Source organism: Anomaloglossus baeobatrachus, chromosome 6 (assembly GCF_048569485.1).
Source record: "Anomaloglossus baeobatrachus isolate aAnoBae1 chromosome 6, aAnoBae1.hap1, whole genome shotgun sequence".
NCBI lineage: Eukaryota > Metazoa > Chordata > Amphibia > Anura > Aromobatidae > Anomaloglossus > Anomaloglossus baeobatrachus.
The window spans coordinates 96,060,942-96,076,903 of record NC_134358.1 but is presented as its reverse complement, the minus strand read 5'-3'; the positions used below and the strand labels follow the sequence as shown (position 1 = coordinate 96,076,903).

The 15,962-nt window shown below is 55.0% G+C and overlaps 1 protein-coding gene, 2 non-coding genes and 1 pseudogene across 4 annotated transcripts in view; all 4 read left to right on the top strand.

Moving 5' to 3' along the window:
* Nucleotides 1–728: 728 nt before the first annotated feature.
* LOC142244853 (5S ribosomal RNA) lies at nt 729–848 on the top strand. The gene has a single exon (XR_012724711.1). It is a non-coding gene; the product is annotated as a 5S ribosomal RNA (ribosomal RNA).
* A 639-nt stretch (nt 849–1,487) lies between these two features.
* On the top strand, nt 1,488–1,607 carry LOC142244727 (5S ribosomal RNA; annotated as a pseudogene).
* A 940-nt stretch (nt 1,608–2,547) lies between these two features.
* LOC142244850 (5S ribosomal RNA) lies at nt 2,548–2,666 on the top strand. Its single transcript, XR_012724708.1, has one exon. It is a non-coding gene; the product is annotated as a 5S ribosomal RNA (ribosomal RNA).
* Nucleotides 2,667–11,352: 8,686 nt separating this feature from the next.
* IMPA1 (inositol monophosphatase 1) overlaps nt 11,353–15,962 on the top strand; it is a 78,893-nt gene continuing 74,283 nt past the window's right edge. Inside the window, exon 1 of one of the 2 annotated variants that reach the window (XM_075353124.1) lies at nt 11,353–11,435. The gene's annotated coding sequence lies outside the window, so the exon portion shown is untranslated. Of the gene's footprint in view, nt 11,436–11,613; nt 11,637–15,962 lie in introns of those variants that run through there. The other variant, XM_075353123.1, reaches the window with a different exon arrangement.

The following is a 15,962-nucleotide window of genomic DNA, read 5'->3' as shown; positions in this document are numbered from 1 at the left end:
GCCCGCAGCCCGCTGTCTGGAAACGATGGCGTTAAAAGCAGCCCGGGCCGTGAAGGGGCCAGGCTTTCAGCAAGTGCCCAGGGGATGGTTTTGGAGGCAGGCCGGCCGACCGGCCGCCTACTGTGGGCCAGCAGAAGTAACGTCTTCCTCTGCAAATAAGTTTGTGTAGCTAATCCAATCAATCAGACGGCTGCCCAGGAGCTGAGCTCAGTGCAAAGGAGGAGCGGAAGGGAATGGGTTTTTTTTTCCTGCTAAGGCCCGGAAATAATAAGACAGACAGGAGAGTCTGAGGCATGGTGGCGGAGAGGTTGCAGGGGCAAATAGGGGTCTGGCCACGTGTGAGCATGCATGCGTGCCTGCGTGCTCGCTTGTATGTGTGCGTGTGCCCTTCCTAGGTGTGGCGCGCTGCAGACAGTGAAAGGAATCCCCGGATGCAGGCTATTAGACAGAAACAAAGCGCGCTTTACTCACCCTACCCGGGTCCACCGGCCGGTCTCGCCGCTGCTCCCGGTCAGCGGCTGCGGCGATGACGTCACGTGGAGAGCGCGGCTGTCAGTCAGTGAGCTCAGCGGGTCTGAGCGGGGCGGTCGGTCTACAGCCCCTTTAAGGGAGCCAGCAAGAAAGTGAAGGAAAAACAAAGCACAAAAGGGCCTCTTGCTGAGCACTGGAAAGGCCAGCCGGCAGCCAGACTGCAAAGTAGAAGAGCAGCAAGTGAGAGGATTGTCTCTGCCTACGGCCACACCACCCTGAACACGCCCGATCTCGTCTGATCTCGGAAGCTAAGCAGGGTCGGGCCTGGTTAGTACTTGGATGGGAGACCGCCTGGGAATACCAGGTTGCTGTAGGCTTTTGCTTTTTCCTTCCTTCCACCAGCAGGGGTCACTCTCCTCTATGCCTTTTTTCCATTCCCTTGCACAACTGCACGCATATCTTTTTTTCTTTTTCTTTGCTTTCTTTCTTGCGCTACTTCATCCTTGCAAAATGCCAGCATCCTTCTCATCACCGGGGGGCCGCCAGCCTTGTTGCTTATTTATTTTATAATGCTAGGCTTCATTTCAACAGTACCAGCGTCCCCTGCGGGGCTGGAGGCAGCCACCGGTAACCTGCAGGCCAGTTTACAGCCCAGCGCAAGTCAAACACCTTTGCAGGCAACACGACCCCCCTCAAAAGCAGCTCACAGTCACTCGCAACCAACTCACCCTCTTCCTTCGTTCGCTCCCGGACGTCTCGCTCCGCCCCAAGATGCCGGTCGAGCCGGCTTGCTCTTTCCGATTAACGGTTTAGCCTGCACGAGACCCTGCGTCCAGCCATTTTTAGTCACACTTGGTGCTCAGGGCGCTGCTGCGGCGGGTGTTTCACTGCTCAACAAACAGCGGTTGCAGAGGCGGCCCAGCCTTCGCATCGGCCCTTCGGAGCCCGCCCCCGCACGGCCAGAGTTCTCGCCACGAGAGTCTGAGGAAGGCTGGCCGGGCGATGGGCCCCAGAGCATCTACTGGCCATACCACCCTGGTTACGCCCGATCTCGTCCGCTCTCGGAAGCAAAGCAGGGTTGGGCTCGGCCAGTACTTGGAAGGGAGACCTCCTGGGACCACCGGGTGCTGTAGGCTGTTTTGGATGACCTTTTAGCCCTCTTGCCCAGCTCGGCTAGCACGGAGCCGCGTCTTGCCAGACACCGACTTTACGTAACCTAGAGCTGGAAGCCCCAACCAAGCCCCACCGAGGCCTCTGAGCCAGTTCGCAAATAAGGACGCTACCCCACACCCCTCCTCGATGCAGGCCTCATGCCCGGCTCCTTGCTGCGGCTAGAAGTCCTAATTGAGCCCGCAGCCCGCTGTCTGGAAACGATGGCGTTAAAAGCAGCCCGGGCCGTGAAGGGGCCAGGCTTTCAGCAAGTGCCCAGGGGATGGTTTTGGAGGCAGGCCGGCCGACCGGCCGCCTACTGTGGGCCAGCAGAAGTAACGTCTTCCTCTGCAAATAAGTTTGTGTAGCTAATCCAATCAATCAGACGGCTGCCCAGGAGCTGAGCTCAGTGCAAAGGAGGAGCGGAAGGGAATGGGTTTTTTTTTCCTGCTAAGGCCCGGAAATAATAAGACAGACAGGAGAGTCTGAGGCATGGTGGCGGAGAGGTTGCAGGGGCAAATAGGGGTCTGGCCACGTGTGAGCATGCATGCGTGCCTGCGTGCTCGCTTGTATGTGTGCGTGTGCCCTTCCTAGGTGTGGCGCGCTGCAGACAGTGAAAGGAATCCCCGGATGCAGGCTATTAGACAGAAACAAAGCGCGCTTTACTCACCCTACCCGGGTCCACCGGCCGGTCTCGCCGCTGCTCCCGGTCAGCGGCTGCGGCGATGACGTCACGTGGAGAGCGCGGCTGTCAGTCAGTGAGCTCAGCGGGTCTGAGCGGGGCGGTCGGTCTACAGCCCCTTTAAGGGAGCCAGCAAGAAAGTGAAGGAAAAACAAAGCACAAAAGGGCCTCTTGCTGAGCACTGGAAAGGCCAGCCGGCAGCCAGACTGCAAAGTAGAAGAGCAGCAAGTGAGAGGATTGTCTCTGCCTACGGCCACACCACCCTGAACACGCCCGATCTCGTCTGATCTCGGAAGCTAAGCAGGGTCGGGCCTGGTTAGTACTTGGATGGGAGACCGCCTGGGAATACCAGGTGCTGTAGGCTTTTGCTTTTTCCTTCCTTCCACCAGCAGGGGTCACTCTCCTCTATGCCTTTTTTCCATTCCCTTGCACAACTGCACGCATATCTTTTTTTCTTTTTCTTTGCTTTCTTTCTTGCGCTACTTCATCCTTGCAAAATGCCAGCATCCTTCTCATCACCGGGGGGCCGCCAGCCTTGTTGCTTATTTATTTTATAATGCTAGGCTTGATTTCAACAGTACCAGCGTCCCCTGCGGGGCTGGAGGCAGCCACCGGTAACCTGCAGGCCAGTTTACAGCCCAGCGCAAGTCAAACACCTTTGCAGGCAACACGACCCCCCTCAAAAGCAGCTCACAGTCACTCGCAACCAACTCACCCTCTTCCTTCGTTCGCTCCCGGACGTCTCGCTCCGCCCCAAGATGGGTACAGCACCGCCAAGGACAGCACCGCCGGGGACATCGCCGGTGACAGGTGAGTATACAGCAGATATTGCAGTGACATCCAGGGGGTCATTGGAGTTCCCAATGAACTCTCATGAACCCCTAGAAGTCACCATCGTGACACTCGCTGTAGCATAGTTGTCACAGGGGTCAGGAGGTCATTAGAGTTCATTGGGAAATCCGATGACCTCATGGACGTCCCTGCACACACACTGCTGGCAGGATACTCACCTGTCACTAGCGATGTCCCCAACGATACTGTCCTCGGCGGTGCTGTCTCCAGCGCTGTCGCCGCAATGCCCCTGCTCCCAGCTGCTCAATGCAGTGAATAATCAGTGAGTATAATGAGCGGGGGTCTGGAGCGGGAGGCAGCAGAACCTGAGACAGCAGCGCTGGATTATACAGGTAAATACAGAAAATCTTTTTATTTAAAAACCCGTGTTCTCTCCGGTCCGTGTCACACTGATGTCACACGAATCACATTTGTGTGTGGTCCGTGTGACACCCGTGCTGCCGGAGAAAAAACGGGCATGTCTCCGTGTGAAATAGCAGGGCCACACGGTCCGTGTGAAAACACGGTTGTGTGAGTACACAATAGGGTAACATGGGTACGTGTGACATCTGTGTTGAAAACACGCCAGCAAGAGCGCCCGCTGGCAGGTGACAGCGCTCAGCTGAGCGCCCGCCGGCATGCCCGGCCGCCGGAAAGTGAGAGCGCTCAGCTGAGCGCCCGCCCGCCGGCATGCCCGGCCGCCGGCAAGTGACAGCGCTCAGCTGAGCGACCGGCCGCCGGCAAGTGAGAGCGCTCAGCTGAGCGCCCGCCCGCTGGCATGCCCGGCCGCCGGCAAGTGAGAGCGCGCAGCTGAGCGCCTGCCCGCCGGCATGCCCGGCCGCTGGCAAGTGACAGCGCTCAGCTGAGCGCCCGCCCGCCGGCATGCCCGGCCGCTGGCAAGTGACAGCGCTCAGGTGAGCGACTGGCCACCGGCATGCCCGGCCGCCGGCAAGTGAGAGCGCTCAGCTGAGCGCCCGGCCGCCGACAAGTGACAGCGCTCAGCTGAGCACCCGCCCGCCGGCATGCCCGGCCGCCGACAAGTGACAGCGCTCAGTTGAGCGACCGACCGCCGGCATGCCCGGCCGCTGGCAAGTGAGAGCGCTCAGCTGAGCGACCGGCCACCGGCATGCCCGGCAAGTGAGAGCGCTCAGCTGAGCGACCGGCCGCCGGTATGACCGGCAAGTGAGAGCGCTCAGCTGAGCGACCGGCCGCCGGCATGCCCGGCCGCCGGCAAGTGAGAGCGCTCAGCTGAGCGCCCGGCCGCTGGCAAGTAACAGCGCTTAGCTGAGCGACCGGCCACCGGCATGCCCAGCCGCCGGCAAGTGAGAGCGCTCAGCTGAGCGACCGGCCGCCGGCATGCCCGGCAAGTGAGAGCGCTCAGCTGAGCGCCCGGCCGCTGACAAGTGACAGCGCTCAGCTGAGCGACCGGCCGCCGGCATGCCCGGCCGCTGGCAATTGAGAGCGCTCAGCTGAGCGACCGGCCGCCGGCATGCCCGGCAAGTGAGAGCGCTCAGCTGAGCGACCGCCCGCCGGCATGCCCGGCCGCCGGCAAGTGAGAGCGCTCAGCTGAGTGCCCGCTCGCCGGCATGCCTGGCCGCTGACAAGTGACAGCGCTCAGCTGAGCGCTCGCCCGCCATGCCCGGCCGCTAGCAAGTGACAGCGCTCAGCTGAGCGCCCGGACGCCGACAAGTGACAGCGCTCAGCTGAGCGCCCGCCCGCGGCATGCCGGCGGCCGGGCATGTGAGAGCGCACAGCTGAGCGCCCGCCGGCATGCCCGGCCGCTGGCAAGTCACAGCGCTCAGCTGAGCGCCCGCCCGCCGGCATGTCACAGCGCTCAGATGAGCGACCGGCCGCCGGCATGCCCGGCCGCCGGCAAGTGAGAGCGCTCAGCTGAGCGCCCGGACGCCGACAAGTGACAGCGCTCAGCTGAGCGCCCGCCCGCCGGCATGCCGGCGGCCGGGCATGTGAGAGCGCACAACTGAGCGCCCGCCGGCATGCCCGGCCGCTGGCAAGTCACAGCGCTCAGCTGAGCGACCGGCCGCCGGTATGCCCAGCCACCGGCAAGTGAGAGCGCTCAGCTGAGCGCCCGGCCGCTGGTAAGTGAGAGCGCTCAGCTGAGCGACCGGCCGCCGGCATGCCCGGCCGCTGGCAAGTGAGAGCGCTCAGCTGAACGACCGGCCGCTGGCATGCCCGGCCGCCGGCAAGTGACAGCGCTCAGCTGAGCGACCGGCCGCCAGCATGCCCGGCCGCTGGTAAGTGAGAGCGCTCAGCTGAGCGACCGGCCGCCGGCATGCCCGGCCGCCGGCAAGTGAGAGCGCTCAGCTGATCGTTCACAATAGTCTGCTGCCGGTAAAATTGTAAAGAAGAAAAAAAAAAAAAAATTTGAACAAAAAGCTTCCATCGTTTTGTACAATCTGTAGCATCCGTTGTGCCACTATATGCAACGCATCAGTTGCATCCGCCACACAACGCAATGCAACAGATGCCGTCCAACACAAGTGTGAAAGTAGCCTAATCCAATCAATCAGACGGCTGCCCAGGAGCTGAGCTCAGTGCAAAGGAGGAGTGGGAGGGAATGTTTCTTTTATCCTGCTAAGGCCCGGAAATAATAAGACAGACAGGAGAGTCTGAGGCATGGTGGCGGAGAGGTTGTTCCCTCCTTACTGTGTCTTCACATTGTCTCCACATTCTTCACCTTCTCTACACCACCCCCACAAGACCAGACCTGGGTAAGGGGCGGCCCGCGGGCCGGATCCGGCCCGCCTACTGTCTGTGACCGGCCCGCCCGTCTTGCTGAGAGTTGGAGGCCTGGCCTGATCTATGCCTCAGCCTCGCTCCCACTGCCGGGAACTATGTATCCCGAAGTGCAGTGATAAGCAGCTGCCACACCCCCACTCTGTCGGTCACGCCCCCTCTTGCTGCCAGTCATGCCCCCTCTGGATGCTGAATTTTTTAATATTATTGTTTATTTATAAAGCACCATTGATTCCATGGTGCTGTACATGCTGATCACACTCTCTGGATGCTTACTACGGCATCTATGCTGCTAGCCACGCCCTCTTTTGCTTTCGTCCACGCCCCCTCTCAATGCTGGACACACACTCCTCGGATGGCTTCCTTGTCCTCTCCTCCTGCTGTATCGATGCTGGCCACGCCCCCTTTGTCTGCCCCCTTTGTCTGGCCCTTCTACCCTGGGATCCTCATGTGACCGGTTCAGCTCCGCAGCGGCCACTTCAAAAACGTTCGTTCTACTACAAACTGCGGTAAGTGCACCAGTAGCAGCAGGAAGAGTGCAAAGTGGCTACAGGAGAGGGGGGGGGGCCGGGGAGCAGCACTTGTGTCCTCTCAGGTCCCCCCTGTGCCTGCAATAGAGGAAGCAGACACACAGGGGAGTCAGAGAAGGCAGCCAGAGGAGCCCTCAGGCTCTGCTGCTGCAGTGCTGCCTGCCTGTGCCCTCAGCATCCCCAGGGCCAGTATGAATGCCCCACTAGCCACCACTGTCAGTATGCATGCCCCACTGGCCACCACTGTCAGTATGCAAGCCCCACTGGCCACCACTGTCAGTATGCCAGCCCCACTGGCCACCACTGTCAGTATGCCAGCCCCACTGGCCACCACTGTCAGTATGCCAGCCCCACTGGCCACCACTGTCAGTATGCATGCCCCACTGGCCACCACTGTCAGTATGCATGCCCCACTGGCCACCACTGTCAGTATGCATGCCCCACTGGCCACCACTGTCAGTATGCATGCCCCACTGGCCACCACTGTCAGTATGCATGCCCCACTGGCCACCACTGTCAGTATGCAAGCCCCACTGGCCACCACTGTCAGTATACAAGCCCCACTGGTCACCACTGTCAGTATGCAAGCCCCACTAGTCACCACTGTCAGTATGTAAGCCCCACTGGTCACCACTGTCAGTATGCAAGCCCCACTGGCCACCACTGTCAGTATGCAAGCCCCACTGGCCACCACTGTCAGTATGCATCCCCCACTGGCCACCACTGTCAGTATGCATCCCCCACTGGCCACCACTGTCAGTATGCATCCCCCACTGGCTTCCACTGTCAGTATGCATGCCCCACTAGCCACCACTGTCAGTATGCATGCCCCACTGGCCACCACTGTCAGTATGCATGCCCCACTGGCCACCACTGTCAGTATGCATGCCCCACTGGCCACCACTGTCAGTATGCATCCCCCACTGGCCACCACTGTCAGTATGCATCCCCCACTGGCCACCACTGTCAGTATGCATCCCCCACTGGCCACCACTGTCAGTATGCATGCCCCACTGGCCACCACTGTCAGTATGCATGCCCCACTGGCCACCACTGTTAGTATGCATGCCCCACTGACCACCACTGTCAGTATGTCTGCTCCACTGGCCACAAGGGCCAGTATGTATGCTGGTGGCCAGTTTGTATGCTCCACAAGCCACCAGGGCCAGTATGTATGCTGGTGGCAAGTATGTATGCTCCACAGGCCACCAGGGCCAGTATGTATGCTGATGGCCAGTATGTATGCTCCACAGGCCACCAGGGCCAGTATGTATGCTCCACAGGCCACCAGGGCCAATATGTATGCTCCACAGGCCACCAGGGCCAGTATGTATGCTCCACAGGCCACCAGGGCCAGTATGTACAGTGCTGGCCAAAAGTATTGGCACCCCTGCAATTCTGTCAGAGAATACTCAGTTTCTTCCTGAAAATGATTGCAATCACAAATTCTTTGGTATTATCTTCATTTATTTTGCTTGCAATGAAAAAACACAAAAGACAATGAAACAAAAATCAAATCATTGATCATTTCACACAAAACTCCAAAAATGGGCCAGACAAAAGAATTGGCCCCCTTAGCCTTAGGGGCACTTTGCACACTACGACATCGCAGGTGCGATGTCGGAGGGGTCATGTCGAAAGTGACGCACTTCCGGCGTCGCACTCGACATCGTAGTGTGTAAATCCTAGATGATACGATTAGCGAGCGCAAAATCGTCGTAATCGTATCATCGGTGTAGCGTCTGGTAATTCCATAATTATGCGACTGCGACAGGTACGATGTTGTTCCTCGTTCCTGCGGCAGCACATATCGCTGTGTGTGAAGCCGCAGGAGCGAGGAACATCTCCTACCTGCGTCCTGCAGCTCACGCCGGCTATGCGGAAGGACAGAGGTGGGCGGGATGTTTACGTCCCGCACATCTCTGCCCCTCCGCTTCTATTGGCCGCCTGCCGTGTGACGTCGCTATGACGCCCCTCGACCCGTCCCCTTAATAAGGAGGCGGGTCGCCGGACAGATCGACGTCGCAAGGCAGGTGAGTCCATGTGAAGCTGACGGCTGCTATCACAAGATATCACTGCTGCGACGGGGGTGGGGACTATCACGCTCGGCATCGCAAGCATCGGCTTGCGATGTCGTAGAGTGCAAAGTGCTCCTAATACTTGGTTGCACAACCTTTAGCCAAAATAACTACGAACAACCGCTTCCGGTATCCATCAATGAGTTTCTTACAATACTCTGCTGGAATTTTAGACCATTCTTCTTTGGCAAACTGCTCCAGATCCCTCAGATGTGAAGGGGGCCTTCTCCAAACTGCCATTTTGAGATCTCTCCACAGGTGTTCTATGGGGTTCAGGTCTGGACTCATTGCTGGCCACTTTAGTAGTCGCCAGTGCTTTCTCTCAAACCATTTTCTAGTGCTTTTTGAAGTGTGTTTTGGGTCATTGTTCTGCTGGAAGCCCCATGACCTCTGAGGGAGACCCAGCTTTCTCACACTGGTCCCTACATTATGCTGCAAAATTTGTTGGTAGTCTTCAGACTTCATAATGCCATGCACACGGTGAAGCAGTCCAGTGCCAGAGGCAGCAAAGCAACCCCAAAACATCAGGGAACCTCCGCCATGTTTGACTGTAGGGGTCGTGTTCTTTTCTTTGAATGCCTCTTTTTTTTTCCCTGTATACTCTATGTTGATGGCTTTTCCCCAAAAGCTCTACTTTTGTCTCATCTGACCAGAGAACATTCTTCCAAAACGTTTTAGGCTTTCTCAGGTAAGTTTTGGCAAACTCCAGCCTGGCTTTTTTATGTCTTGGGGTAAGAAGTGGGGTCTTCCTGGGTATCCTACCATACAGACCCTTTTCATTCAGACGCCGACGGATAGTACGGGTTGACACTGTTGTACCCTCGGACTGCAGGGCAGCTTGAACTTGTTTGGATGTTAGTCGAGGTTCTTTATCCACCATCCGCACAATCTTGCGTTGAAATCTCTCGTCAGTTTTTCTTTTCCTTCCACATCTAGGGAGGTTAGCCACAGTGCCATGGGCTTTAAACTTCTTGATGACACTGCGCACCGTAGACACAGGAACTTTCAGGTCTTTGGAGATGGACTTGTAGCCTTGAGATTGCTCATGCTTTCTCACAATTTGGATTCTCAAGTCCTCAGACAGTTCTTTGGTCTTCTTTCTTTTCTCCATGCTCAATGTGGTACCCACAAGGACACAGGACAGAGGTTGAGTCAACTTTAATCCATGTCAACTGGCTGCAAGTGTGATTTAGTTATTGCCAACACCTGTTAGGTGCCACAGGTAAGTTACAGGTGCTGTTAATTACACAAATTAGAGAAGCATCACAAAAAAAATGTTTAAAAGAACAGAGAGTCCTCAAAGATATATTTTACTTGTATCAAAAAGAAGCATCACATGATTTTTTAAACAGTGCCAATACTTTTGTCCACCCCCTTTTTTATGTTTGATTTGGAATTATATCCAATTTGGCTTTATGACAATTTTTTTTATTGTATTGAAGATAAATTAAATGAAGATAATAATACCAAAGAATTTGTGATTGCAATAATTTTCAGGAAGAAACTGAGTATTCTCTGACAGAATTGCAGGGGTGCCAATACGTTTGGCCAGCACTGTATGCTTCACAGGCCCCAGTAATGTGTATGCCCCCTACTGACCCCAGTAATGTCTATGCCAGTTACTGACCCCAGTAATGTCTGCCACTTACTGACCCCAGTAATGTGTATGCCCCCCCCACCGATCCCAGTAATGTGTATGCCCCCCATGATCCCAGTAATGTGTATGCCCCCCCATGATCCCAGTAATGTGTATGCCCCCCACTGATCCCAGTAATGTGTATGCCCCCCACCGATCCCAGTAATGTGTATGCCCCCCACCGATCCCAGTAATGTGTATGCCCCCCACCGATCCCAGTAATGTGTATGCCCCCCACCGATCCCAGTAATGTGTATGCCCCCCACTGATCCCAGTAATGTGTATGCCCCCCACTGATCCCAGTAATGTGTATGCCCCCCACTGATCCCAGTAATGTGTATGCCCCCCACTGATCCCAGTAATGTGTATGCCCCCACACTGATCCCAGTAATGTGTATGCCCCCACACTGATCCCAGTAATGTGTATGCCCCCCCACTGATCCCAGTAATGTGTATGCCCCCCCACTGATCCCAGTAATGTGTATGCCCCCCACCGATCCCAGTAATATGTATGGCCCCCCACCGATCCCAGTAATATGTATGCCCCCCCACCGATTCCAGTAATGTGTATGCCCCCCACCGATCTCAGTAATGTGTATGCCCCCCACCAATCCCAGTAATGTGTATGCCCCCCACCGATCCCAGTAATGTGTAAGCCCCCCCACTGACCCCAGTAATGTGTATGCCCCCCCACTGACCCCAGTAATGTCTTTGCCCACCACATTTTCATTGAATCTTATTACTGTTTAACTTACTGTTTGTTTATGAAGGAAGGTATATATATACTATATACTGTGTGTTTATGAAGGTATATATACTATATACAGTATTGGGTAGAACTGAGCTAATTATATTAGTCCGGCCCTCTAAAACCATCCCAATTTCTCATGCGGCCCCATGGGAAAATTAATTGCCCACCCCTGCAGACTCATTCTCTATTCTGTTCCCTCTCACTCTTCCCCCCATATTGTCTCCTCACACTATTCCTGTTAATAGTCTCCTCAAACATTTTCCCCCGTCTCCTCACATATTTCACCCACTCACCACTGTTTTCTTACATATTTATCCTTTTGCTCTCCATACCGTCTTATAACACATCCTCCTGTTCCCTATACTGTTAGCAATGATTCTACAGCGTGCGTCACAAAACATTCATTGCCAGCCCATACTCGGCGCCCTTACTACGTCAGTTCAGATTCAGAAGTCGGCGCATGCGCGATAACTCGTGGACGCAGCCTGTCCGTCGCTCATCCATATTTTCCATTTGCGGCTGCGCAAAGCACACTTCCCTCCCTCAGATACCGGTGAGTCTTGAGATGCGGGCGCCTCCGGTAACGGGCTCAGCTGTTCCTTTGTTACAGTTCTTGTTTTCGAACAAACCCTGCAGTTTCCGGTGCGCCCCCTCTTTAGAAGTAGCGGCCGCCCTGCACTTCGGGATCAGCCTCGGCTCCGGAAACTCCCGACCCCGCTGTGACTCCGGCGTGTCTCGTCTTGGTCTGTTGCAGGTGTTTTCCTCCCTTCTGCTCTTGTGTCCTCCTCCTCTGCCGGAGCGTGTGGTCCTTTACAGTCGGCATACAGTATACATGTCCCTCCCCCTCCAGGGAGTGCAGTCGTTCCCGGAGCAGTTAGTCACAGCACTGACTGTCAGCCGGCTCAGTGGTGCACTAGTAATGGAGCAGCTGTCAGTCAGTACTTGGAGCGGTGACTGGTATTGCTCCAGACGAGCCTGTGTGGCTGAAAGCCGGCGGCTCCTGGAGAAATCCATTGAATTCTCTCCCGGGTGCTGCACTGTTCAGTATGGTGGCCGGGCACCTTTTTGTAATACTATTTTATCTTCAGATTAACCCCATATTTTAGGTTACCTGCGTAATTTGACCTGACAGGTTTCATGAATTAAAAAATGGAAGCAGAATTTTGTAACTGTCTCGATTTAAGGCTAGATTCACATTTCCGTTGTTTTGCATCAGTCACATGCGTTGCTTGACGCTTGTGATTAATGCGTTGTACAACGGATGACAAGAATTGGAATTTATTGTCATGAGGAAGCGGATGCCGTTGTAAAACGAGAGAGAACGATCGGCTGATCGCTCTCGTTAGCCGGCCGCCGGGTGATCGGCTGATCGCTCTCGTTAGCCGGCCGCCGGGTGATCGGCTGATCGCTCTCATTAGCCGGCCGCCGGGTGATCGGCTGATCGCTCTCGTTAGCCGGCCGCCGGGTGATCAGCTGATCGCTCTCCTCATTAGCCGGCCGCCGGGTGAACGGCTGATCGCTCTCGTTAGCCGGCCGCCGGGTGATCAGCTGATCGCTCTCCTCATTAGCCGGCCGCCGGGTGATCAGCTGATCGCTCTCATTAGCCGGCCGCCGGGTGATCAGCTGATCGCTCTCCTCATCAGCCGGCCGCCGGGTGATCAGCTGATCGCTCTCCTCATCAGCCGGCCGCCGGGTGATCAGCTGATCGCTCTCCTCATTAGCCGGCCGCCGGGTGATCAGCTGATCGCTCTCCTCATTAGCCGGCCGCCGGGTGATCAGCTGATCGCTCTCCTCATTAGCCGGCCGCCGGGTGATCAGCTGATCGCTCTCCTCATTAGCCGGCCGCCGGGTGATCAGCTGATCGCTCTCCTCATTAGCCGGCCGCCGGGTGATCAGCTGATCGCTCTCCTCATTAGCCGGCCGCCGGGTGTTCAGCTGATCGCTCTCATTAGCCGGCCGCCGGGTGATCAGCTGATCGCTCTCCTCATTAGCCGGCCGCCGGGTGTTCAGCTGATCGCTCTCATTAGCCGGCCGCCGGGTGATCAGCTGATCGCTCTCCTCATTAGCCGGCCGCCGGGTGATCAGCTGATCGCTCTCCTCATTAGCCGGCCGCCGGGTGATCAGCTGATCGCTCTCCTCATTAGCCGGCCGCCGGGTGATCAGCTGATCGCTCTCCTCATTAGCCGGCCGCCGGGTGATCAGCTGATTGCTCTCATTAGCCGGCCGCCGGGTGATCAGCTGATCGCTCTCATTAGCCGGCCGCCGGGTGATCAGCTGATCGCTCTCATTAGCTGGCCGCCGGGTGATCAGCTGATTGTTCGGCCACCGAGAGAGAGCATGCGCAGCGAAATCAAAAGGATTCCGCTGCTCAAAAAAGTCACACTCTGCGTTCCTGCCGCCCGACGGTCAGTCATTCCACGACTGATCAGTCGGGCGGAGGATGCAACGCAAAGGCATCAGTCACAATCCGCCGCTCATAAAGTCTATGGGAAACAACGAAATCCGCCAAACAGATTCCGTTGTTTATCAGAGCCGCGGATTGTGACTGATGCAAAATAACGAAAATGTGAACCTAGCCTAAGCAGTATTGAACAGGAGCACCATGTGTAGAAATCCCCGCACTTACTCGACTTAGCTGTTAATCCATTATTGGTTGTCTGAGGAACCTTCTTCCGCTTTGAATGCACTTGGACAATCCTCAAGATCCGCTGCTGGCAGCTCCTATGTACAGTGGAACCTCAGTTAACAAGTAGTAATAATAATAATAAAAAAAAAAATCTTTATTTCTATAGCGCCGACATATTCCACAGTGCTTTACAATTCAGGAGGTTCATATATACACAGTTAGCGAGTATTCCGCTTAACGAGCAAAGCTTGCTGTAAATTTGTAACACACTTTACGAGCAAGCTTTGCCGTACCAGCAAAATACTCACCGCACACACTTCGGTTCTGTACATCCACCGCGCTCTGACCCGCACTTATTGTCCGCACAAACACACAGAAAACGCACACACACACTATGCTCACCTTACCTTCCGTACCATCGCCAGCTTCATGGTTCTTGTAGTTCGCCGATACAGGATGTGCATCGGTAACCATCGCGACGAGGTAGGAACTTCCGCTCTCAGCCGCTACTCAAAAGCAGCGCACTGACCAATCAGAGGCAAGCGGTTCCTGCCTTTGACGTCAGCGCTCTGGCATCAGAAGCTCCTCACTCGTCGCGATGGTTACCCGATACACATCTTGTACCGGCGAACTGCAAGATCCAGGAGGCCGGCGATGGAAGGTAAGGTCAGTATAGAGTGTGTGTGTGGAATGGCACAATAGGGGACCAGGATGGAACATTTAACAAGTTGTGGAATGAATTGTCTGCATTGCAATGATTTCCTAAGGGAAATCTTGCTTTGCTAGATGAGTAACGTGGTTTACAAGCACAGTCCCATAACGGACTGTTCTCGTTAACCAAGGTTCCACTGTAATTGCAAACTAATGACAACCCAGATGTGCTTGATGGGAGACCAGTCTGGGAACGATGCAGGCCATGGTAGCACGTTCACACCATACAGGCTGCTCACAGTAGCACAAACGACACTTTAACATGGTCAACAGTTGCACAGGGACATGCCAGCATCAGAACTGAATGATTTGCCCTACTGCATTCAGCGTGGCAGAATATTCCTCCGGGAACCATTAATCAATATGATTTGAAAATTGTGTCTATCTTTGTCTCAGTCCTGAACTTTTTTCTTCCTGGTGTTGCACTGTCATTGTGGAGAAGTGTGTATAACTTGCCTTCTGAAGGACATACTGTTTAATCCTTGCTGGCTATGCCACCTGAAATAGTCAAGGGAAGGTGGCATCCCAAGTTTAGGCCCGTTTCACACGTCAGTGAAAAACACTGACGTTTTTCACTGGCGTGTAAAACACGCACATGTCCCTCCGTGTGCCGTGAATTACGGCACACGTGGGTTGTCTAAGTGCAATCTGGGCTCCGTTCTCCGTGGCCCGTGATTGCACTTAGAAAACAACTCACCTGTGCCCGCTCCCGCTGTCCTTGGTGCTGATCGCTCCCGCGGTGCAGCATCCGGCCGGCGCTGACCCCCCGCAGCAGCTGCTTCCGGGTCGGCTGTGTCGTGCATCATGAATATGCGCGATAGTAATGAGCCGGCTCTGAAGCAGCAGGGAGGACGGGCTGCAGAGAGCGCCGCTGAAGCCGGGTGAGTAAAAATGTTTTTTTATTTTAAAAGCATGTTTTTTTTCTGGCACGTGTTTCACGGACCACACCACTGCGTGGTCCGTGGGACATCAGTGATGCCAGAAAAAAATGGACATGTCTCCGTGCGGCAAACACGCACACGCGGGTACGCTGCACGGAGACATGGTCAGTGAAACATCACTGACGTGTGAGCAGACCCATTCATTATAATGGGTCTGCGTATGTCAGTGATTCTGGTACGTTTAAAAAAAAGCACAAACGTACCAGAATCACTGACGTGTGAAAGGGGCCTTACTCCTATGGGTGTCTTCTCTACTGGCTGCAATTTAACTATATCTTTAGTTGGGAAGCAAACTTGGGTTCTCGTTGGAGCCCCTCAAATTTTCAGTTTCCTGTCACTGTAGTTAGGAGCTCCACTTGTCCTTGAGACCTCATGGTACTCGTGGTGGTATTTGGTCCACACCTGTATCATTGGTTACCTGTCAAACTGCATTTATGGCTGCCCAGACCCGCGTGATTTCTTATATACTTGGTGGTTCTTATATACTTGGTGGTCCTATCTGAAGATGTAGCACCTTGAATTTAGTGTCTGCTAAACATCATTGAGAAACGCGACTATGCTGCGAAATTGCGCATGTCCTGCTCCTTTTTCTACAGAAGGGTAAAAGTATTCTTCTTAGCATTCTTAAGAAGTATTTTTAACCAAGGGGGAGTCCGTAATTTGTGTCAACATCAATGTTTAAAACAGACATACCTAGGAGATGTTTGTGGCACAAATACAACAAATTTAAAGGGAACCTGTCATCAGAAATTTCGCCCAAAAGCTAAAAGATTCCCCCTCTGCAGCTCCTGGGCTGCATTCT